General features: G+C 42.1%; 1 long non-coding RNA gene across 1 annotated transcript in view; it reads left to right on the plus strand.

The window, feature by feature from the left end:
- The first annotated feature begins 1,943 nt into the window (after positions 1-1,943).
- LOC123375476 overlaps positions 1,944-25,874 on the plus strand; it is a 31,125-nt gene continuing 7,194 nt past the window's right edge. Inside the window, exons 1-2 of the long non-coding RNA XR_006581471.1 lie at positions 1,944-2,241; positions 20,454-20,535. This is a non-coding gene — a long non-coding RNA (uncharacterized LOC123375476). The remainder of the gene's footprint in view (positions 2,242-20,453; positions 20,536-25,874) is intronic.

Genomic DNA, 25,874 nt, shown 5'->3' on the forward strand with positions numbered 1-25,874 from the left:
TCTGGGGGAAGTGATTGGGTGGAAAAAAATTAAAAGTATTGTATTAGCTGTTCAGTTTTGCTAAGCTGATGATGTGATAGCTCCTCTCTTCTTGGGGCTGACTCTTTACTTATGTCCTACCCTATCATTTTAATATTTGCTATGATTATTTGGTTTGTCCTACTGTGAACCACTAAATCTGGGATTTTTTTTTAAAGTACTCTCTGCTGGATACTTATTGTGTTTGAATAAAATGATTTCTCTGCAGATCAAGGGCATTGTGTTTCTGACACTATCTGAAAAGGTTATGCCCCCTTTTCTATTTATATTTTCTTAGTTCATAACTACTCACACTCTGCCTAGGAACAATAATTCTAAATTAAGGTTTATGTTATAGGTATGGCATTTGTCTTAGATTCCAGGCAAATGAAATTGTACAAATAGAAAAGTAGCATTACAAAACTCCCATTGGCTTGAGCCCTAAAATGTGACTTTATTCAATTGATCCATCAGCCCTGAGATTGCCAATCATAACACATTGTTAGAGCCATTTTTTCAGCCACCTCCTGGCCAGGCTGTCAGTGGCACTGGATACCAAATCAGCATAGCGCAATGGAGCCCAGAACCCCTGAACCCAAGTAATCACCAGCCTCAGCCTCCCACGTGGCTGATTACAGGTGTGCACCACTATGGACAGTCCTTAAAATGTAAAGGCAGAGAAATTAGGGAGGCTTTACCACCATGTTGCTGATACAGGCTTTATAGTTAACTTGCTACTTTTCTTCTTGAAGAACACCACAGCCACTTAATATGGAGCCCAAACCGAGTCGCTAGACCCAGGGAACATCACTATGTCTGCCATTTCTTAGTAGACCCTGTAGCTATTGAACCTCTAGTGAACAACCTCTGGGATAGACTATATTTTCTTCCCAGTAAGTGCAAGGGTTTTTTCACTGTAACAATAACACCTGAATCAGCAGGCACTACCCCCTGTCATCTGATAGGGTTATTTTGCAACCCTGATCCAAGTTAAGTGCCTGGGGTGAAGAAATAAAGTGCAGTTTCTTACCAGCACCCTGATGTATCAGACTTGTATAGCATTTACTAGAGGATTTTTTTTTAATTTGTGCAGAAATGTATCTCCAGTTCTACAAGTGTGATGAATATTTCTGATAAGCCATTTTTTTTAAAGTTACTAGTGGTTTTGCATGTATTAATTTATGGGTGCCCAAACTGTAACACTTTAAAGGAACTTCATTTTCAGGAAAGTGGTGAAAACCCATCCTTTCAAAATCAGCCCTGTTTAGTATGGCTCAAATGGAACACCTAAAAATTGGAATGCCTAAAATCACCAGTTTCTCTTGAGTACTGGTTCCCTATTCTTGTATTTAAGAACAATAAGAAGGCTAAGAGATGTTAAGTGAAAGAAGTATAAACTGTTTAACATGTTCAATTAGTTGTTTAATAAGGTGTTTATGAAGTAAATTACTGGCTTTAAAATAAGATCCAATATGGAGTATATGAACTATTGACCCTTGGGTCTGGTCTACACTACGGGGGTGGGGTCGAACTAAGGTACGTGACTTCAGCTAGGCGAATAGGGTAGCTGAAGTCGAACTACCGTAGTTCGACTGACTTACCTGTCCAGACGCGGCGGGGTCGAACTCCGTGGCTCCAAGGTCGACTCCGCCACCGCTGTTCGCGGTGGTGGAGTTCCGGAGTCGACCAGAGCGCGTGGGGAGTTCGAACTATCGTGTCTTGATTAGACATGATAGTTCGAACTCCGAGAAGTCGAACTCACCGCGTCGACCCACGCGGTAAGTATGGACCTACCCTTGGACTCCATCTCTGAGAGTGGACTTGTTTTCTATCAAGACACAGGCTCAAAGCAGTCAAAACTAGTTTTTCCCGCCAAAACCAGCCCTCAGCGTTCCATCTCCTCAGAACTTTTCCCACCACAAAAGTGATATAAGGACTTGTTCAGTGCCTGCGCAGGGCTGTCCACCCCAGCGACAGTATGTACTCGGTCGGGTTTTCACAGTGCTCCAGAGCTGAAGAGTGAAGAATACCATCAGTCCCACAGTGAGATTGAGGAAAAGGAGGCCTGTCACCACCATTCCTGCCATCCTGCATTCCTGGTGTCCATCATCCTAGAGGGCCTCCTTGCCAGCGACGAAATCCAACAGTCATCTGGACTCCCCAGTGCTCCTCCTCAAAGGCTCTAAATCAGCCAGAAAGTGGAAGGTTCTGGGCATCACACCTGTACGTGGTATCCACTGCACTTGAACAGTAGGAAAAGGTGTCTGTATTGGGGCATCATTTATTGTTTTCCAGTTTCCAAGGGAGGGTTTATGGGCCTGAGCTCTAAGCTCCCAAAGCCAGTCACTGTTTCATTGTATTAATTAAGTTTGCATTTTCCCCTATTCCTCCCAGTTTTCTGCACCTTTACCCTGAATACACTTACCTTTGTTTGTGCCAAATCACCTTGTCTCCTCTTTATTTTATTTACACCACTCAAGGAGGGAGGCTAAATCCACTGGTGATAGATACAGGAGGGAGTCGAGTTTGTATCTTCTGAGAAAAGGGGCTTTTCTTTCCTATTTCTCCCCTACCATTTCTAAAGTTTTTCTTTTGAAGCGTTGCCTTATTCCCTTTGAGGTAACAGAGAATACCCTTAAAACTTCAAGAAGAAACAAATATCAAGGACGGATGGCAGATAAACCCTGCTGAGTGGTTTACCATCTCTTCAAGTCCGTGCTCTGCAGCCAATAATATACATAAAACGAATGAGTCAATAGTTTTCATTGCTCTAATTGATGTTGATGTTCAATGTCAGTATTTTTCCCCACATTGTAATTAAGAGTTTATAGGGATAGATTTAAATATGTTAATCTGATACATTTACAATAAGGCTAGTATGCATTCCTGTCTACCTCTACTCTAATTTCTATGAAACAATACAGGTTTTTTTTTATTTTGACTCTTCCTAATGAGTAGCTAATTTTCTTTAATAACAAGTGGTTCTAAATCTATGACTGTTCTACTAGGGGGAAAATATAATGAATGGTATTCTCCTTTTTGTTATGTTATTAGTAAATCAAGAATTTTTGACCTGTTTATTTCTGATTAACTCCAACTTAGCTATGAACACTTAGCTTTCAATACAAAATTTAAAAAATCATGGAAGTTAATAATGCATCACTACTGACTAACTAACAAATCACTATAATTAAAATGCCTATATGATTAAGACATAAACCTATTTTGTCCTGAAAGGTGCAAACCAGCATCTGGGAGATAGTGTCCCAGTTTTTATTAGAAGGATCAGCATTACTTCAGTCTCACACCATTGTTACATTTAAAAGTCCCTTTGTTTAGACTTACTTAAAACAACTGTACTAATAATACTGATTACCTAATAAACACAGATTGCATCAGTGAGGCGGCACAACTATTATTATCTGGAGCAAGAAAATTCCATGGTGGTTATCTAGGCTAAAGCCTATCTTTCCATTTACACTCATAAGTAAGTTAGGCCCTAATTCAGCAAAGCACCTCAACTTGTATTTTAGAGTCCCATAGGACTTAAGCACTTATTTAAAATGAAGTTCATGCTTATGTACTTTGCTGATTTTGGACTTTAATTACCACAAGAGTGAGGAAATAACTGTTATACAAGAAAGTCACCAACACAAGTCAAAGCTGAAAAAGCAAATCTTCACACATGCACACATAAGAACATAAGAACATAAGAAAGGCCGTACCGGGTCAGACCAAAGGGCCATCTAGCCCAGTATCTGTCTACCGACAGTGGCCAATGCCAGGTGCCCCTGAGGGAGGGAACCTAACAGGCAATGATCAAGTGATCTCTCTGCTGCCATCCATCTCCATCCTCTGACGAACAGAGGCTAGGGACACCATTCTTACCCATCCTGGTTAATAGCCATTTATGGACTTAGCCACCATGAATTTATCCAGTCCCCTTTTAAACATTGTTATAGTCCTAGCCTTCACAACCTCCTCAGGTAAGGAGTTCCACAAGTTGACTGTGTGCTGCGTGAAGAAGAACTTCCTTTTATTTGTTTTAAACCTGCTGCCTATTAATTTCATTTGGTGACCCCTAGTTCTTGTATTATGGGAATAAGTAAAGAACTTTTCCTTATCCACTTTCTCAACATCACTCATGATTTTATACACCTCTATCATGTCCTCCTTTAGTATCCTCTTTTCCAAACTGAAGAGTCCTAGCCTCTTTAATCTTTCCTCATATGGGACCCTCTCTAAACCCCTAATCATTTTAGTTGCTCTTTTCTGAACCTTTTCTAGTGCTAGAATATCTTTTTTGAGGTGAGGAGACCACATCTGTAGACAGTATTCGAGATGTGGGCGTACCATGGATTTATATAAGGGCAATAATATATTCTCAGTCTTATTCTCTATCCCCTTTTTAATGATTCCTAACATCCTGTTTGCTTTTTTGACCGCCTCTGCACACTGCGTGGACATCTTCAGAGAACTATCCACGATAACTCCAAGATCTTTTTCCTGACTCGTTGTAGCTAAGTTAGCCCCCATCATGTTGTATGTATAGTTGGGGTTATTTTTTCCAATGTGCATTACTTTACATTTATCCACATTAAATTTCATTTGCCATTTTGTTGCCCAATCACTTAGTTTTGTGAGATCTTTTTGAAGTTCTTCACAATCTGCTTTGGTCTTAACTATCTTGAGTAGTTTAGTATCATCTGCAAACTTTGCCACCTCACTGTTTACCCCTTTCTCCAGATCATTTATGAATAAATTGAATAGGATTGGTCCTAGGACTGACCCTTGGGGAACACCACTAGTTACCCCTCTCCATTCTGAGAATTTACCATTAATTCCTACCCTTTGTTCCCTGTCCTTTAACCAGTTCTCAATCCATGAAAGGACCTTTCCTTTTATCCCATGACAGCTTAATTTACGTAAGAGCCTTTGGTGAGGGACCTTGTCAAAGGCTTTCTGGAAATCTAAGTACACTATGTCCATCGGATCCCCCTTGTCCACATGTTTGTTGACCCCTTCAAAGAACTCTAATAGATTAGTAAGACACGATTTCCCTTTACAGAAACCATGTTGACTATTGCTCAAGAGTTTATGTTTTTCTATCTGTCTGACAATTTTATTCTTTACTATTGTTTCAACTAATTTACCCGGTACCGACGTTAGACTTACCGGTCTGTAATTGCCGGGATCACCCCTAGAGCCCTTTTTAAATACTGGCGTTACATTAGCTAACTTCCAGTCATTGGGTACCGAAGCCGATTTAAAGGACAGGTTACAAACCTTAGTTAATAGTTCCGCAACTTCACATTTGAGTTCTTTCAGAACTCTTGGGTGAATGCCATCTGGTCCCGGTGACTTGTTAATGTTGAGTTTATCAATTAATTCCAAAACCTCCTCTAGTGATACTTCAATCTGTGACAGTTCCTCAGATTTGTCACCTACAAAAGCCAGCTCAGGTTTGGGAATCTCCCTAACATCCTCAGCCGTGAAGACTGAAGCAAAGAATCCATTTAGTTTCTCCGCAATGACTTTATCATCTTTAAGCGCTCCTTTTGTATTTTCATCGTCAAGGGGCCCCACTGGTTGTTTAGCAGGCTTCCTGCTTCTGATATACTTAAAAAACATTTTGTTATTACCTTTGGAGTTTTTGGCTAGCCGTTCTTCAAACTCCTCTTTGGCTTTTCTTATTACACTCTTGCACTTAAGTTGACAGTGTTTGTGCTCCTTTCTATTTGCCTCACTAGGATTTGACTTCCTCTTTTTAAAGGAAGTCTTTTTATGTCTCACTGCTTCTTTTACATGGTTGTTAAGCCACGGTGGCTCTTTTTTAGTTATTTTACTGTTTTTCTTAATTTGGGGTATACATTGAAGTTGGGCCTCTGTTATGGTGTCTTTAAAAAGGGCCCACGCAACTTGCAGGGATTTCACTTTAGTCACTGTACCTTTTAACTTTTGTCTAACTAACCCCCTCATTTTTGTATAGTTCCCCCTTTTGAAATTAAAGGCCACAGTGTTGGGCAGTTGAGATGTTCTTCCCACCACAGGGATGTTGAATGCTATTGTATTATGGTAACTATTTCCAAGCGGTCCTGCTATAGTTACCTCTTGGACCAGCTCCTGCGCTCCACTCAGGATTAAATCTAGAGTTGCCTCTCCCCTTGTGGGTTCCCGTACCAGCTGCTCCATGAAGCAGTCATTTAAAGTATCGAGAAATTTTATCTCTGCATTTCGTCCTGAAGTGAAATGTTCCCAGTCAATATGGGGATAATTGAAATCCCCCACTATTATTGGGTTCTTAATTTTGATAGCCTCTCTAATTTCCCTTAGCATTTCATCATCACTATTACTGTCCTGGTCAGGTGGTCGATAATAGATCCCTACTGTTATATTTTTACTAGAGCATGAAATTTCTATCCATAGAGACGCTATGGAACCTGTGGATTCGCTTAAGATTTTTACTTCATTTGAATCTACACTTTCTTTAACATATAGTGCCACTCCTCCCCCTGCACGGCCTGTTCTGTCCTTCCGATATATTTTGTACCCCGGAATGATTGTGTCCCATTGATTGCTCTCAGTCCACCAGGTTTCTGTGATGCCTATTATATCTATATCCTCCTTTATCACAAGGCACTCTAGTTCACCCATCTTATTATTTAGACTTCTGGCATTTGTGTACAAGCACTTTAAAAACTTGTCCCTGTTTATTAGCCTGCATTTTTCTGATGTGCCAGATTCTTTTTTATGTGACTGTTTATCATCTGATCCGGCCCTTACATTATACTTCTCAGTCCTCTGCTCCTGACTATAACCTGGAGATTCTCTATCATCAGACTCTCCCCTAAGAGAAGTCTGTGTCCGATCCACACGCTCCTCTGCAGCGGTCGGCTTTCCCCCATCTCCTAGTTTAAAAACTGCTCTACAACCTTTTTAATGTTTAGTGCCAGCAGTCTGGTTCCACTTTGGTTTAGGTGGAGCCCATCTCTCCTGTATAGGCTCCTCCCATCCCAGAAGTTTCCCCAGTTCCTAATGAACGTGAACCCCTCCTCTCTACACCATCGTCTCATCCACGCATTGAGACTCTGAAGCTCTGCCTGCCTACCCGGTCCTGTGCGTGGAACTGGGAGCATTTCTGAAAATGCCACCATAGAGGTCCTGGATTTCAGTCTCTTCCCTAGCAGCCTAAATTTGGCTTCCAGGACATCTCTCCTACCCTTCCCTATATCATTGGTACCTACATGTACCACGACCACCGGCTCCTCCCCAGCACTACACATAAGTCTATCTAGATGCCCGAGAGATCCGCAACCTTCGCACCAGGCAGGCAAGTTACCATACGGTTCTCCCAGTCATCACAGACCCAGCTATCTACATTTCTAATAATCGAATCTCCCATTACTAACACCTGCCTTTTCCTAGAAACTGGAGTTCCCTCCCCCGGAGAGGCAACCTCAGTGCGAGAGGCAACCCCAGCACCATCTGGAAGGAGGGTCCCAACTACGGGAAGGTTTCCCTCTGCTCCCATCGACTGCTCTACTTCCCTGGGCCCTTCTTCCTCCTCAACAGCACAGGAGCTGTCTAAGCGGAGGTGGGACAATTCTACAGTGTCCCGGAAAGCCTCATCAACATACCTCTCTGCCTCTCTCAGCTCTTCCAGTTCCGCCACCCTGGCCTCCAAAGTCCGTACATGGTCTCTGAGGGCCAGGAGCTCCTTGCACCGACTGCACACATACGCCACCCGCCCACAGGGCAGGTAATCATACATGCGACAGTCAGCGCAATAAACTGGATAGCCCCCACTCTGCTGCTGGGCTTCTGCCTGCATTGTCTCCTAGTTAGTGAAAGGGTGGTTTACGGAAAGTAGTTTTGGAATGTGGTTCGGTTTATAGGTTTTAGGGGGGGCCACGGGGAAGGGGTTAGGGCTGGCAAGGGGCTCCCACTCCCTTCCCACTCCCCTTCTAAACTCCCTTGCAAAACTCCCTGTTAGCAGCCCCTGGTCGCTTGTGCGCGGCTTTATAAAGCCCTGGCCTGAGTGAATGCCCCGCCCACTGATTAAGGCTCAGCCAATTACCAGAGGCTTCGAGCTTTCAAACCTGCCTCCAACTGCCAGCCAGAGCACACGGTCCCTCAAACAACCAAACAAACAAACAGACTGACAAACACTAGCTCAGCACACAGCATGTAACCCCCAAACACAAACAAACACACACTACAGACAGTCACTTACCCCACAGATGCTGTATTAGCTCCTCCTTCACCTGGAGAACTCCCTTGCGAAACTCCCTGTTAGCCCAAGACAGTAACAATAACATTTCCAAAGCTGTGATCAAATCTGTGTGACTCCCATTCATGTTAATGTAAGTCATGCTGCTAAATCTCCATTACAGAAAAAGTTCAGGTGGCATGTTATTATGGAAAGAACTATCCCAAGAGATTATTAGAGGCACCAACCACTTGATCTTGCTCCTTGTGGCACATCAATATTTAGCCCAGTTATTTTTTTTATACATTATATAAAATACATAATAAAATAAAGCAAGACAGTCATTACCTGATAATCTTCTTGCAGTATAACAGCCTGATCTAAAACACATTAAAGTCAATGGAAAAATTGCCATTGACTTCAGTAGTCTTTTATTAAGGTCCTTTGAAAAAGGAATGTTTTGGGGGAAAGTACTTAACACCAAAGCATACAGGCATACAACCACAGGAATCAACAAAGCATAGTTACTCTTATTTTGCCATTCTCTAATTTTTTGAAGGAGCAATATAGTGTTTCTGAAAGTACTGCTAACTTGGAGAACTGAAGGCACAGTATATAGAGTAGCAGTGCAAATGTCTCCACATTGTCCCCCTCAGTATACCTCAACCTTTAACTTAAGGGATCAGCCTCTAGTGTTGTGTAGGTTGTTCTTCATTCAAGCCATTCCTTCCTTGGCTTTTATGATAAGACTATTGAAAGAATCACAAATAGGGGAATTGCGATGGTGATATGGAAACCTATCCACTAACAACAGGACTGAGACAATCAATATACTTCACCTGGATCACTAAATACTCATCAGAAATAATTCTTCTCCCCCACCATCAATGGAAACAGCTACTTATCTCAAGAGAAACAGCATTCAGTGCACAACAGCAGTTAAAATGTAAACATGATATTAGGTTGAAATAAAAAAAAAAGAGACACAGACTAGTACAAATACATGCTATGCTTGCATCCTGGATACTTTATTTAGATTTGGTCACCACATTTGAGTAAGGATTTAGTGTAAATGGAAAAGGCTCAGAAAAGGAAAATGATTAGAGGTTTGGAAAGAGTAGTGTGAGGGTGTATAAAGAGAGTAGGGCCCTGATCCTTTAACCTTGCACAGTAAGGGACTGCTGCACCTATATGCAGTCCCATTAACTTGAAGGTTTCTGCATGGAGAGCAGTATGTCCCCTTAAAAGGAGCTGGGGTCTCTGACTATATCATGGAGAAAGGACAAGAAAAGATGATATGGCATAAAGAAGGTAAATCAAACTTCCTGTTTACCCATTTGCACAACGCAAAAAGTCAAAGAAATCAAAAGGCAACAAATTTAAAACTGATGATAGATTATACTTGTAATTAACAAATGAATTCACTGTTATTGAGTTAGAGAGCTTAGAAGGATTCTCAATATGATTAGACTTGTATATGAATAATAAGAATATCCATAATTACATTTAGATAGAAATGAGTAAGAGATATACATCCTCATGTTTTCAGATATCACTTTTCTCTGAAGAATCTAGCATTCACGACTGAGAAACAAGGGATACCAGAACAGATAGATCTTTGACCTGATCAGTTTTGGCAATTCCTGTGTTCTTATGTCAGGAAAAATAAAATATGAATGATTTTGAGCCCAGTTCTGCAGTTCAGACATATGCAAACCTCCCTAGACTCCCAGTGAGACTCAAATATAAGTATATGAATTACTGAAAGATCAAGCTTATTCATATTACATGTACACCTGGCACTCAGAATCTAGTTTCCCTGTGTAGTGCTGGTGGTTTGTTTAATCTTCTCAAGGAAAAAATATCCTGTTTAATAAAAGTTGGACTGTGATCTACTGTAGTCCATGTTAAGAAACTTCTCTATCTTAAAGGCAAACTGTCTTTGAAATTTATAAGTGAAAAGTTATGAAGACTCCACGTGCAATATATAATTGTTATACATTGCTTTCCCTGTGGTGTGCTGGATAGGATGACTAGATGTCCCAGTTTTATAGGGACAGTCCCGATTTTTTGGGTCTTTTTTTTTACATAGGTTCCTATTACCCCCCACCCCTTGTCCCGATTTTTCACACCGGCTGTCTGGTCACCCTAGTGCTGGTTGGTTTGCTCAAAGCAAGGTTGATTCTTGTTCTCCACTCAGAGAAGAATAAACTTTGAAATGGATCTTCATTAGTACATTTGTTTGAGCCTTACCATTTTCTCAGACGATTGAGACATGCAGATGGCAACTCATTTATTACTGTAGATGAAAGAAAACATGAAATGTAAACTCCAGTAATGGTTACATTATTTAATTGTAAATTAGGGTTTTTTAAACAAGAAGTGAGCTAATAGAGGGGTTGTTTTATTGTGTTTTATCCATTCCTTTATTAATGAATATTTGATATCACATTTATTTAATTTGAGAAAAGAGAAGATGTTTACAAAGAAAAAAATCTGGATTTTCAAGGAAGAAGGATCAGAGTCATAGTACGGGATAGAGTGGGAAAGGTGCACTGAGCAATTGCTGTGGTTGCCAAGAGCAGGCATAATGCCTCTAGGAGTGTTGGAGAGCATATCTGGCAGAGGAACATACTGTACCTCTAGAAGAGGTGTTGCTTGTCCCCCTGCAATTGCAGTGATGCAGCTGTTTACTGAAATGCAAGGAGTTGGATCTATGACTAGCAGCTTCTCCTTGGCATTCAGGGAATACCAGTTGCCACAGTCTTCACATGGAATCTCATAACTACTACAATATTTTGCTCTTAGAGAGTCTACTCCAACTCCCATTGAAATCAATGGACTCTAATGGAATTTGGATCAGGCCCATGAGCTCCTTTCAACCCAGAATAAAAAAAGTCCTGATCCAAAGCCCATTGAAATCATTGGGAATCTCTCCATTGGTTTCAGTGGGCTTTGAATCAGATTCAATGTACTTCAATAATTAATGTCTATTACATTCTTGTGAAAAACAGCAGGAAAAAAAGTATTACCTTGGGCATTGCACAGATTGATAATGTAAGACACAGAAGTGATAAATATCATGTTCAAAATCATACAGTATCATGTGGAACAGGATTAGCGAATCCCAACACCCTGTCCCTTGCTGTAATCAGTCAATGTGCTACCTATGTTTTATAACTTCTTTAAAGGCCAAACCTTCAGTAACACAGAAAATAGAGAATACAATCTGGCTAAAAACAAAGTTGCAATATACATGGACTGCACTCAGAGTGAGGTACACCATTAAAGTGGAAGTATTTAAAAGTGAATGAGACACAGAGAGACACTTAGTGAGGTATTGACAAAACAACGAGTACTGTCGAGATGAATGATATGGTGGCTAAATTAAGCTATTTGGATAATATGCACCATTTAAAACTTTCAAGAGATGATCAATAAAAACTAAAATGTTTCTTAATGTTTAAAATATTGATTACATTAGCCAACATTATTTCTCCTGAAATGAAGGTGCCTAGTTGGTTTAAACAAAGATTTATAAAGTGCTGATTGATCTTCTGCATTTTTATGTGTAAATTGCCAATGAGACTAAAGTAAGTACCATTTCACCTCTTGACATGAAAGTAATACAGAAGTTCATTTTGTAGTCCCTTCTAATGTATTAGTTAAGGAAGCATTTCTGTGGCAGATAGAATGTGAAAGTCATGATCTTCAATGAAAAGAGGTGACAAACAATTTCAGGAAAATGACTACAGGGGTCAAGATTTTCTGATATAGCTAGTGATTCTCAGACTCTGAATTTTTGTACACCCAACCATAAACAGGCCTGATTTTTGGAGGGTGAAGATTGACCATTTTCTGAAATTTGGGTTTCTTTAAGGTGTCTCAGGTTGGGCACCCAAAAACTGAGGCACTCAAAATTGCTACTCACTTTTGAAAATTTTACTTTCTACCATTAGCATATTACAAATTAAGAATCAAACATAAGAGGCAATATTAATCTGTCTGTTTCATTATTCCTTCTGAAATTGACAATGATTGATTATTCATTGCACTTCTGAATATCAATGATGAGTAGAATTTGGGACCAAAGGAGTGTTGTTTTTAGTCCGGTCTCCTGCTTCTGGGGCTCCTGGAGGGGGAAATAAAATAGACTTGTGAACAGTGGAAAGTTAATAGAGAAAAGTAGCTGAATATACACGAGGAGTACTGTTGGAACATACACTCTGCAGACACATCTGCAGTTACACAATATGACATCTTTGAAACACTGACATTAATATGGCGTTAGTGAATTAATTTCAAACTGAAAAGATTGCTCATTGTTTTTTTATTTCTAACAATGAACTGTTAAGCAGTATTGTCATATGGATTTTCTGTGTCAAGTAGCACAGCTATTGACACAGCCACTAGATTCTGTATACACCTCTGGAGAAGAGACTTTTCTGTCACTACTCCTTTCACATACTTCATTTTACTGTAATTGGGATTGAATTAACGTTTAATCCTTTTCTTCCAACCCAGCCAAAAGCAATAGGAAAATCCTCAGAGGAAATCTCTCTGGAAAACAATTTACAGTTAAACAGGGAATAAAAATGGACAGGTAAAAATAAATAAATAAAGCAACCACAATGAATATAAAAAGAAATTATCAACGAATATCTGTGCAAGAAATGTAATGGACCTACGACTGAAAACAAGATTAGTATTTTTTTTAAATAATAAGGGCCAGATCCTCAGCTCATATAAATTGGCATTGACAGCAACCCCAATTTATACTATCTGAGGATTTGGTTCTGTATTGACAGAAGTTAGCATTAATATAGGCTATCAGGTTCCTTAAATAGTAAGAGGGCATAAAGAGTAGGACAGAAATGTTATGAGAAAACTCATTTCCGCTTGAATTATAACGAAGTTCAGATTTGTTAGGAACAGTTAGCATTAACTCCCCAAATTTCATCGACTGCATTTTCATTTCCTGGTCCTGTAGGCTTTCCATTCAGTGGGAATTGTTCTCTTTCAACAAGCAAGTATGAATTCTGAGAGATAGCGTATGTCTTATTATTTCTATACAGTTTGTCCATATTCAAACACAGCAGGCCAAATTCATTCCCGGTGTCACTCCATTGAAGCTAATGGAGGAAAGCCAGGGATGAATCAGGTCCTTTAAGTTAAAGCTGTGCAAGCCTAGTGATAAGGAAATGGAAAGGGGACCCTAAAAAGCCTACGCAGTCTTTGAAGACATAATGTTGGATGTCTGACTGTGAAGTTTTCTCGGAGAGGCTGGAATTAATGTGAAAATAAGCGATATTTTTAATTCATGGAGCAGGAAATGTCCACTTATATTACGATCCAGAAATCATGTTCTCTCAGTTTTCAATGCCATTCCCTTAAGAATTCTTTAAACTTGATTCTTTACTTATTAATAGTAATATTACTAATAAATAATAACCAAAAAAGGGCTTCACAAGCCTATTTAAATGTCTGGAGCTAAGAATTCAGTGATACAAATTGTCACTCTAGGTTGAAAAGTGGCAGGAGATCAGCTTGTTAGCTATCTTTGCTAACTTAAACAGTAAAAAGCCAGAGCTTCTTAAGGGCCAGGCAGCTGCTGAAGCCCACGAGGCAGTCTGAATGGCCGGGCTGTGAGTCCCTGCAATCTCCCCGCTGAGCCCCTCCCACTCCCCTCACCAATGTATGCTGTCTTCCTAGGTGGAAATTGACAGGTAGATCTGCATAGTGGTGGATCCTGCACATTGGACACAGAAAGCTCTTTTGGAACAGAAGTCCTGAGCATGCAGAGGGTGTGGATCCCTTTGCAGGCTTTCCAAATGTTCTTCCCCTTTTTCCACAGTGGAATTGCTCGGTTTCCACTCAGTCAGGGCTCTCCAAGACTACCAAGCGTGAAGGGTCATGATTTGGCTCCCAAGGTGAAATACATCCCCCCAAGACATAAAACCCAAGCAATCGGGTTTTGTGTGTGGAACCAAGCAGGATAGCCTCCTTCTGGCTCAGCAGCTTTAGAGTTATCAACAGGGATATTTCTGTGAAGGTTACTGGCTCAGCAGCTCTTGCATAATGTTCGAGTATCAAAAGAGGCTTCAGTGGCAGATAGTGACATCAATCCAGGGGCAGGTCTCAGGGGCATGATTGTCTCAAGACTCCTTGCTTGCTGGTCTGATGTCAAGGTCAGTCCTCTGTGAGGTCACTATCTCAGCAACCATGCTAAAGAAGATCAAAACAGGAGGGAGAGACCACTTATGCTCATGGTTATATGTTGTCATAAATTTGTCTTCATGTGATGATGTGACATTTCATCATCTTTTTGAGAAAACATGGTGGGGGAAGGGACTAAATGTATCTATCAGAAGTCCATCTCCCCAAGCAGGCCCATAATCAGCAAAACAAATGTGTGCATTTGTATGTGAACTAAACAGTCTATGTGCTCCCCCATATCTCTCTCTCCATCTGCTCCTCACATGGAGAGTCAGGGTTAGAGAAAAAACATCCAGGACCATTCTGTTTCTCACGGATTGTGGAGAGGGGTTGGGAAGATGTTGGAAGCGCTTTCCCATTTCCCCTGGAGCAAGGGAAATGGTCTTCATACAGCAAAACGGAGACTGACACAAGGGCTCCCAGCTTGGATAATTCCTCTCTTATAAGGTGCCAATGCTTCTCCTTCTACTAGTAAGAAAGAATTGGAGCACTGTGCAGAAACAATTAATAGAGTTTTAAATTTAAGCACAGAGAGCCAAAATCTGTCTTCACCTGGGCTCCTACAGCCCTACTGATTTTAGTGAGGAGTGAGAGAGGACAGAATTTGACCTATGCCCTTTACTTAGCTGACTAAATTCATCCACAGTGTAATAATCTTGATTTAACTGGGGTTGCATCAGGGATTTGGTCAACTTCTTTCTCCTCCTCCTCCTCTTTTTTTATTTTTTTTTTGGTCAGTAAGTGAAACTGTGTTAAACATTGATTTTATCTTTTCCTACTCTATTGTATTTGCACTGAGATTCATCACAACCAGCTCATGATCTGAGGATACACCATTGAATATTATAACAATTGAAGTAGAACTCCCTAAATGATCTAGTCAAGACCATTCCATTTTCCAGGCTTTATTATTTTTAATTTCTTGACAATTTTTTAAAACAATATTCTCTTTTCCATCTTATTGTTTTGCTGTGTGCATAGCACCCATGAGAGCCACACACTCCTTTGCAAAGGAGAAAAAAATCTTTATGTAAGAAGGTTCATTACACCTTTTGATATGATTTTAAGGATTGATAGATGCAAAATTCCTCTGACTTTTTAACACTAAGTAAAAGCTGCAGCATTACAAGAGCAAAAAAAAATCAACTGTAATTACTGCAAAACCAAAGCAAAGTGTTTTGTATGCTCAGCCACTGGACAACTAGTTAATTAATTTTGATACACATAAAAGCTTTGCTATACTTTCATATTATGGTAGTGATACAAAGAAATACTAGAAGTCTTATCAACAGGCAAATGTATGAAAATGCTCTGAACTGTTTCTCACTTACCGTAGCTCTGTTCTTTTTGAGATACAACAGTCTATTTGCAATGACAAAATGAGCACAATAAGAAATATTTGTGCATTTATTTGAATGACATCAAAAGCATTAATTCTAATAGTTTTTTTAGAAAGAAGCACAGCTAAAAATAATGAAGCCTTTCCAATAAACTGAACAGAATTATGTCATACTATAAAGTGTGCTCTCGCCTTTACGCTCTGGACTCCAGACTCACAGTGCAGTCATCTCCTGCCAGATGTATGGTGAAGGATCACACTGAAGCTCAATCCATACTGAAATTATTTGGAGTGCAAATTGCTAACCAAGATTTTATTCTAAGCGCTCTCATATTTACTTGTCATTAAAGAGCGAATGCGGTTAAATGAAAACTGTATGTTAATGAGTTACTAAGGGCAGACCTTCAGGAAACTGGGGGGGAGGGGGAATAAATGAGCAGTGTGCCGAAATTCCATGGTTTCCATTTATTAAATGCAATAAAGCCTGGCAAAGAAACTACCATGACCAGTTCCCATAAGATGAATAGAGAAGATTCTATTAAGAAACCTCAGATCTTAAAATGTTGGGTTTATTTCCTGGGGTGGAGGGAAGGGGGCTAAGTCCCACACCCTTTCACTGTTACTATGTGGGTAAAAAGAACAGGAGTACTTGTGGCACCTTAGAGACTAACACATTTATTTCAGCATGAGCTTTCGTGAGCTACAGCTCACTTCTTCGGATGCATAGAATTGAACACACAGACAGGAGATATTTATACATACAGAGAACATGAAAAGGTGGAAGTATGCATACCAACAGGAAGAGTCTAATCAATTGAGATGAGCTATCATCAGCAGGAGAAAAAAAACCTTTTGAAGTGATAATTAAGATGACCCATAGAAGGTGTGAGAAGAACTTAACATAGGGAAATAGATTCAATTAGTGTAATGACCCAACCATTCCCAGTCTCTGTTTAGGCCTGAGTTAATTGTGTCTAATTTGCATATTAATTCAAGCAGTCTGTCTTTGGAGTCTGTTTTTGAAGTTTTTTTGTTGCAAAATTGCCACCTTCAAGTCTGTAAAATTCATCACCCTGCAAAGGACCAGCTCAAGTCTATGCTCCACCAAAGCTCTGTGAATTTCAGCCTTTCTGAATATGCATTTTAAAAGGGCATCTTTTACCCCAAGTAGCAATACAAAATTCTTACTAGTAGGGCAATTTGATGATAGAATAAACTCACAAGAGAAAGTCAGAGTGTCATCACTGCACACATTCAAGAAGAGATATATGTATTGTATACTGGAAAAGATCTAGTGAACAGTATTTCAAAACACAAGGAATCACATGTGATAAACCAATAAAACTTTAAACTGTATGCTCTCAGGGACCAGGTCTTCCTTTTTGTGAACATGCTGTCTCTAAGAGCTATCATACAGATTAAATCAGAATAATAAATAAATGAATAGCTTTTCTAGTCATCTGATCAATAATTCTAGGTTCCCACACTTAACTAGAGCTAGTTGAAAAATAACAATTAATATTTGCACTGTTTTAAAAAATTCATTTTTCTAAATTTCCAGACTGGGGAAGGACATTTTTCCCAAAGAAAAACTGAAACTGAAAAGTATTTTTTTCAGGTTTTTAAGAAAATTTTAAAGTTCTTGGTTATTAGAAATCTATTTGCATGAAATAAAATTGTTTTTCAGGAAATATCTTTTGTGTTTGAAAAGTGAAAACATTTACTGACAAAATAATCAGTTCCAATATGAAAATTTACTGACATAATTTGTGTTTTGGTCAAAAAGACTCATCTGAAAGAACTGTTTTTATGGAAAAAAATCAACAATCTTTATATAGTACACATTTTGGCTGTTGTTTTACTTATCACTTGAACATCTCTTGCTATACTACAACTTTCCAGTAATTGTAACTGTTATAGAAATACATGAAAGAGACAAAAGCTATTGCCTTTCTGGAAACTAAGGTGGCTGTTAATTTTATGCCTTGGGCCAAGTGACAGCTTGCTGCAGCATTGGTAGGTGTTGTATCTTCATTGGCAGAACTGGAGGCATGCTGGTTTTGAAAACAGAATACTGGAAGTGTCTATATTTTAAAAAGGAATGTGTTATTTGCCTCCAAATGTCAGAAGAGTTTCAAAGCAACAGTATTAGGGATGTTCATAAATATGAATACTGAATGGCAGGAATATTGTGGTAGCTTCAGTTCTATTTCAGTGTTTCAGATCCTGAATTTCAAATAAACAAAATGGCCATGAACACAGATATGCAAGACAGAATCTCAGCTATATTAGCCTTTCCCTACATGTGCCTAGCTCTCGTTAATTATCCAGGGTGAATATAGTAGCACACCATATCCAGCATATTAACCATAATGCATATTTAGTTATTAATTCAGTGTATAAAAAGAACCCAGGCTCTGAATGCCTTGACATATTTTAGTGTTACAATGTGACCTCAAATGCAATGGATTACTCTTCCAAATGTAAAATAATTACATATCAGAAGATAAAGTAACCCTAACAGCAAACAACAAATCTTTTCCAGTCCTCAATCCACCTCATTGCCTGGGAAAAAATGGACCAATCATCGTGCTCTGCTGGTTTACAGACCTAACCCTGGTGCCTTTGAAACCAATGACAAAACTCTAAATGATTTCAACAGAGTCTGAAATTCAGCCGTGGGCTCTGAGTTAATAAAAGGAGAAGTGACTTCCTAAACTAAGGCTCACTCACAGAAATCTGGATTCTCTACCCACCTGAGCTCTCCTCACATGCAGTGGAGGCAGAGGGACACAGGGAACAAGTTGCATCAACCTGATCCTGTAACTTCCAGCCTTGGCATTAATTAGAAGCAACGAGGAACAGCTTTAACTTATTCCCTGGGCATAAGATCCCTCATGATCTCTGTTCTGCCACACTCCTTCTTGACCGCAGCCCACCACTTGCACAATTCAACCCGCCCCATTCTTACAAGAGAGGGGCAGAGACTCCACTATCTCTGCCAGCAGAATACTTGGGGGGAGAGCTCATCTATACAGGGATAATTCTCTATTGGCTGTTTCTGGTCTGTTTAATTCCACAATGGATTTGGCAGACCAGAGCAGCTGGCCTTAATATTCCATATATGCCTTTATTGAATCTGGATCTAGCCTTTTCACCTTCAGGTCATATGATCATTTTCTTTTTTTCTTTACAGCAAAAATGAAGTGAGGAAAAGAACAAAAACAAATTTTAAAAGTGTCAAAAAGGAATGAAACCTACTATGTATTACTACTAGTAGGTATAATTTGTATTACAGTAGCACCCAGATTTGGGCCTTGTGCTGAACAACATGGAAGTCATATAAAGAAACAGTCCCTTCCCCAGAACTCTTTTAATTTAAATAGACCACACAGAAGAAGGGTGGGAGAATGAATTATTATTATTATCTGCATTTTACTGATGACAAATGGAGGCAGAGAGTGATTAAGTAATCTGCAAAAGTCACACAGGATGTCTGTCTCAGAACCAGGAAATGAACTACGTTCTCTTGACTCTCACTCCACTGCCTTAACTACAAGTTTATCCTTCCATATGAACTTCAATTTTCTCCTCTGTTTATCCACTTTTTCTGATGTGTGTCCAGAGACTGGGGTGATAACAATATTTGTCAAATGCACATTGCCATGTGAACCCCCTCACCATTCATTTTAATGAACACATGTTGTTAACTCCAGAAAGTATAACTTCCACTGATTTCACTTTGAAAGCTGTTGGAACTCTTCATTTTCAGCATCTCAGAAGGTATATCTACTCTGTGGACACCCTAAGGAAAACTTCCTGTAAAATAGATATGAACTGAACCATAATGGCAATGAGTGTGATGTAAGCATAGCAGAATGGAAAAAGTCAGAGTTCAGTGTTAGAGATGTAAAAGACAAGCTCCTGTATTTGGCAACCCCAGGCGTATCACATGTTATATATGGTGTTCAGTGGTGGGGGTTGCAAGAAGGAGAACCTGAACTGATTTTATTCATTGCGGGAAAATGCTTTGATGTGCAATTTATTGATGGTAATGAACTGATTAAAGGGGAGGAAGAAAGGGTGAAGTGACTTGATTAATTGATGGGAGGACTAACTGATATGATTGATGGGTGAATTAATTTAAGTGATTATGACCATTTTATTTATTTTCATTATGGTAGTTGCTACAGGTCCCAGTAAGGAGCCCTGTGTAAGCACCATACAGATATGAATGAAAAGATGGGCCCTGCTCCAAAGACCATACAAACTAAGTACAAGGGATGAACTGGTGACATAGCGATCTAAGAAAGGGGGATGAATTAATATAATGGAAAAGAAGTAGAGAATGCAGTGATTTGATTGAGGGTTGAATTGATTTGTTTGGGTAAGGCTTTATTACTGGCAGTAGACAGGGCCATTCATGGATGTGGGCATATAATCTTTGGTCTCAGGATCCCAAAGCACATTCACCCTTAATTTTGGCATTTTCTGACTTCTGAGTGCTTAACTGTGTAATCTGGACATTGTCTCTCAGCATAGGTTTGTACATTTAATAGCTTACTGTTTAGATAGTCTCAGATAACCATTGTAACAATGATAAATCAGTACAGCCAGAAAGCATTAGGTGGAATTTTATTTCATTTGTGGCTTTGTTCTTTGTTTTTTCAGCTATAAGTGAATTTATTGCTGGTGAAAGATACCATATTGATAGCAGTGGAAATTAAAATGCTGCATTTATCCTTTAAAAAAGGTAAGGCAAATAGCAGATTTTAAAGGTTCTCAATTTTGCTAACCTAATTCAAATCTAACCTGTAAGGACCACCTCTACAGGCAAGAGAGTGTATTTAGAGTCCCAGGCCAAATCAGTCCTGTGAATCTCTTTTGAGGTTTACCGCTCTGCACCTTTAAGAGAGTGGGAGAGGTATTTGGCTGGCTGGCCGAGTGAAGGGAACAGTGCTTTATGGCTTGTGGGGGAGAGGAGGATGAAAACTGTTGCAAAAGGGGTTGGCGTGGTTGCTCATTCCCTGGGAATGCAGTGTTTTAAAGGGGCAGCCCTGGGCCTGAAGCCTCCCTTTTACACCGAGCAATCTGAAGCAGGACCCACCCTTCCTCCCCTTTATGTGGTCAAATACCAGGTTTGGTCAAGACCTGCTGTGGGCATTATGCTAGTCACCTCTTTTATAGGAGGGCTGGGAAGGAATTTTTCCCTTACCACCATATTGGCTTGGGTGCAGTTGGGGTTTATTCGCCTTCCCCACAGTGGGTTCAGGAAGGGTTCTGTTCATGCATGGCATGAAGGCAGTAGGCTATATGTGACAACTCATTATTTAAGTGTAAGGTGGATGTCCAGTGCAGGTGCTCCACAGGAAAGGTATACAGTGACTGGATCAATGGTTTGGAAAAGAACGTAAAAAAAGGAATAGACAAGCGACAGTTGGGAACTCCTGTTATTGGTACGGCACGGAGCCTACCTCTCATTCTTGTATCCCACCTTAACCCTTGTATGAAGGGGGTGCATGATAAGGTCCCAGCAATTGATTTGCTGGAGGTACCTGGATGGAAAAAGAGGGGAAGCTGGTGGGAGCCCCCAGGGCATGGTAAAGTCCCGGCAATAAATTTGCTGGAGATACCTGGACGGAAGAAGAGTGGGAGCTGGTAAAAGCCCCTCGGCTAATTACAGAATAAACATGGGGTTACCTGCACTGTAAACTTTTATCTGCCGGGCAGTTCCAGACATCTAATAATAAAGTTGCGGCCTGATTAAACCCATGTCAAATGTCTCCTGTCATTCTTTCAGTATAGCCAGACAATGCTACCAAGGCAGTTGAGATTAATTGTGGAGTGAAATTTGTAATGAGGATTCAGTGCCTGGGAACTAGACTGGTCACTAGACAACCACCATCAGCTCAGTGGTCATGTCCTTTAGTCACTGCTGGCCTGGTGAACATTCAAAATAGTAACCTGCCAGTTAAGGTCTCTATGTACTATGAGCAATGTCCAGAATGATCTAGTCCTCAAGACAGAAAGAAATTTATTAAGAATTCAAATATGTTTTCCACATCAAATTATACATTTTTTTTAAAAAACAGCGTTCTTTTCCATTCATGACTGATCTTAATCTATATAACTTCAAAAACTCATGCTGGGACTCAACAACTAGCTGATGCCTGGCATTTCCAACAGCGTGTAACCTGAAGAAGTTTAATAAAATTTCAGAAATAATTACGCTGCAAAAACATGCCTATCAGCTGTGCTGACCTTTAAGCTTCACTTCATCTTCATTTTAGGATTAATAATTCCATATCTTGCATTTGTGAACCTCCTTACATACTGATGATGATTATATGAATGAGAGACAGCACCTGTTTCTGTGTTCATGTCCTGTCAAATTACATTTTAGAAAAAAAAGTTTTTAATTTGTTTCCATACAGGCAAGGAAGTAAAACAAAAACCTTTTACCAAAAAACATTGCCAAAGCACAGATAAAATTTTATTCACTATATTTGCAATATAAACGAATGCACTAACAAACAAACAAAAAAAAGCATTTGTCACAGTGAAACATATGTACTCAAATGCAAAACAAATTGCATACAGAACTATTAAAATGCAGACACTCCTCACAAGGTTTTTGAAAATTAGGTTCCATTAAAGTAAATCATTTTATTCTTCTTCGAGTGCTTGCTCATATCGATTCCAATTAGGTGTGCGCGCGCCGCGTGCACGTTCGGCGGAAGATTTTTACCCTAGCAACACTCGGTGGGTCAGCTGGGCGCCCCCTGGAGTGGCGCTGCTATGGCACCAGATATATACCCCTGCCGACCCATCCGCCCCTCAGTTCCTTCTTACCGCCCGTGTCGGTCGTTGGAACAGTGGAGCGTGGCTTAGCTGACCTCCACTTCCCTAGCTACTCGTAGTTCTCGTTTCTTGTTGTGTATATAGTTAAAAACTTTTTATATAGTTCAACTTAGTTTATCACTTTGTAATATATTTAGTATAATATAGTTAATAGAGGTTTGGGGAATAGCCCCTTCCCCACACCTGGTGCCGGGGCCCATGCCCGGTTCACCAGGTTTCAAACCGTGCTCGGCCTGCCGCAGGCCAATGCTGACAGGAGACCCGCACGACTCCTGTCTGAAGTGCCTCGGAGAATTGCACCTGACAGCTAAGTGCCACATTTGCAAGGCTTTTAAGCTAAGAACAAAAAAGGAGCGGGACATTAGGCTAAAGCAGCTCTTCATGGAGGCGGCTCTCACCCCTCTGCCTTCGGCACCGAGCGCTGGTCACTCTTCAAGCAGGAGCACCTCCTCGACACCGGACCGCGCCGGTATGGCCAAGGCTCCTCGGCATCACCCATCGCCGGCACCGAGGCCGGCTCGACGCCGCTCCCTCTCCCCGAGGTCAAGAAAGACTAAGAATCCTGCTGCTTCTGTGCCACCTGCACCGCAGCCAGAGAGCTCGTCCAAGTCAGACCGCCCGGCGCCTCGGCACCGATGAAGTCGGCACCGTCAATTCCGGTCCCACAAGGGCCGTCGAGTCCGGTGACTGTCAGCTCCCCGGCTAGACCCATGGTAGAGCTTACTATCCCGTCTACGCCGGAGACGTTCTCAACGGCGAGGGATCTGATTTCGATGACAGAGTCGATGCTGCCTCCGCCCCCAGCACCACCAGTGCGGGCGATACAGTCTATAGACAAGCCGGCCTTGATTCGGCCACCCTCTGTCGACACAGCAGACCGGCACCGTTCAAGATCACAGTCCCGCAGACGTTCCAGGTCCCAGTGGCGCTCCCACTCCCATCGCCGCTTGCAGTCCCGGCACCGTTCTCCTCTCTGGTACCGGTCGCATTCGCGGCTCCGGTCGGCATCCTGGTCACCGGCCCGCTATTCTCGGCACCGCTCCAGCTCCCGGCACTGCTCCAGGCACCGTGACTCCCGTAGCCGCTCCCGACGCCGAGCGTCGAGATCGCGGTCAACCTCCCGGCACCGTTCCAGTCGCAGGTCCCGATCTCGTTCCCGGTACCGGTATGTCTCCCGGTACCGGTATCCGGTGCCGAGTAGAGCTGGGCCAACTAGGGACATGGACTCTGCTCAGGGCCTCTCCGCTCCTCCATGGCCATCCAGGCACGCTTCAGAGTCGTCCCGCGCGGACAGCTATTATGCGCAGGACCGCGAGTCTGATGTGCCCACCGGGGTCTTCCAAGAGGCACAGGCCCAGGACCTAGGCCCACACCAGTGGTCCTTCTGGACGCCTTGGGCGTACCACCAGGCCCAAGGGGCACCAGTAGCCCCGTTCCGCTCGGCACCATCGGAGCACCGGGTGCCAGAGGCGACAATCAGCCATCCCCCTCCGGCTGGTACGGAGGAAGCTCCAGTCCACCCACCGGACTCTCCAGTCCCACTGGAGCAGGAGGTTGCTCAGGAGCAAGAGGCCATGCAGGACCCTCTCGTCCCAGGTGTCTCCTCTTCCTCTTCTCCCGACGAGGCGGTGGCAGGGACTTCCTCCTTGGGCCCTCCTCCATTCGACCTGAGGGCCCACCAGGACCTCCTCAGGAGGGTAGCACTCAATATGAACCTCCAGGTGGAGGAGGTCGCAGAGGTGGAGGACCCGGTAGTGAGCATTCTGTCGGCGGATGCTCCCACCAGAGTGGCCCTACCGTTCATTCGTACCATCCAAGCCAATGCCGACACTATATGGCAATCGCCGGCCCCCATCCCACCTACGGCCAGGTGCGTAAATATATGGTGCCGTCTAAGGGGTACGAGTATTTATATGTCCATCCTCCTCCCTGCTCACTGGTCGTTCAATCAGTTAATGAGAGGGAACGCCATGGCCAGCAGGCGGCAGCCCCAAAATCGAAGGAGGCTAGGCGAATGGACCTGCTCGGCCGTAAGGTGTACTCAGCGGGTGCCTTACAGCTCCGAGTGGCGAATCAACAAGCCCTCCTCAGCCACTATAATTACAGCACATGGGCGGAGTTGGGGAGATTTACGAAATTACTCCCTCAGGATTCCTGCCAGGAGTTTGCGGCCTTCTTGGAGGAGGGAAAAAAGGTGGCCAGAACTTCCCTCCAAGCCTCGCTCAATGCAGCCAACTCATCAGCCAGGACTCCGGCTTCAGGTGTTGCCATGAGGCGTATCGCATGGCTTCAGATTTCCAACCTCCCACCTGAGCTGCAGTACACCATCCAGGACTTGCCGTTCGATGGTAAAGGCCTCTTCTCAGAAAAGACTGACCCTAGGCTGCAAAGCCTGAAAGACAATAGGGTCATAATGCGTTTGCTAGGCATGCACACGCCAGTGACCCAACGCAGACTCTTCCGCCCCCAACCTCCCTGTACGTACTTTGTGCCTAGAAACAGACAGGACTTTGACAAGCGGCGCGGCCGAGGTGGGCGTAGACGACAATCAGGACCCCAAAGGGGCCAAAATCAAGGTCTCTCAAAACCACCAGCGGGACCAAAATCTAACTTTTGAAGGTGCGCCCGAGGACGGCGTACCAATTACAGGCCAGGATCCATCTCCTCCCTTCTCCAACCCTCTCTCCTACTTCATCCCGGCATGGTCCCAGTTAACCTCGGATCTCTGGGTCCTACGCACAGTGGAATATGGATACCACTTCCAATTTGTTTCAACCCCACCCTCCCACCCCGTCCCTCTTCAGGGATCCCTCTCACGAGCAATTCCTCTTGCAAGAGGTGTGGTCGCTCCTCGCCATGGGGGCTATAGAGGAGGTGCCAAAGAACAAAAAGGGCAAGGGGTTTTACTCCCGTTATTTCCTGATCCCCAAGTTGAAGGGTGGTCTCAGACCCATCCTCAACCTGCGAGGACTCAACCAGTTTATGATAAAGTTGAAGTTCCGTATGGTATCCCTGGGGACCATTATCCCGTCCTTGGATCCTGGAGACTGGTATGCTGCCCTCGATATGAAGGACGCATATTTTCATATTGCCATTTTTCCTCCGCACAGGAGGTACCTCCGCTTCGTAGCCGACCATCAGCACTTCCAGTTCACGGTCCTGCCCTTCAGCCTTTCCACAGCCCCAAGGGTATTCCGACATCGGATACACGTGTTTCCATATCTGGACGAT

The sequence above is a fragment of the Mauremys mutica genome, chromosome 8 (genome assembly GCF_020497125.1).
Source record: "Mauremys mutica isolate MM-2020 ecotype Southern chromosome 8, ASM2049712v1, whole genome shotgun sequence".
Lineage (NCBI taxonomy): Eukaryota > Metazoa > Chordata > Testudines > Geoemydidae > Mauremys > Mauremys mutica.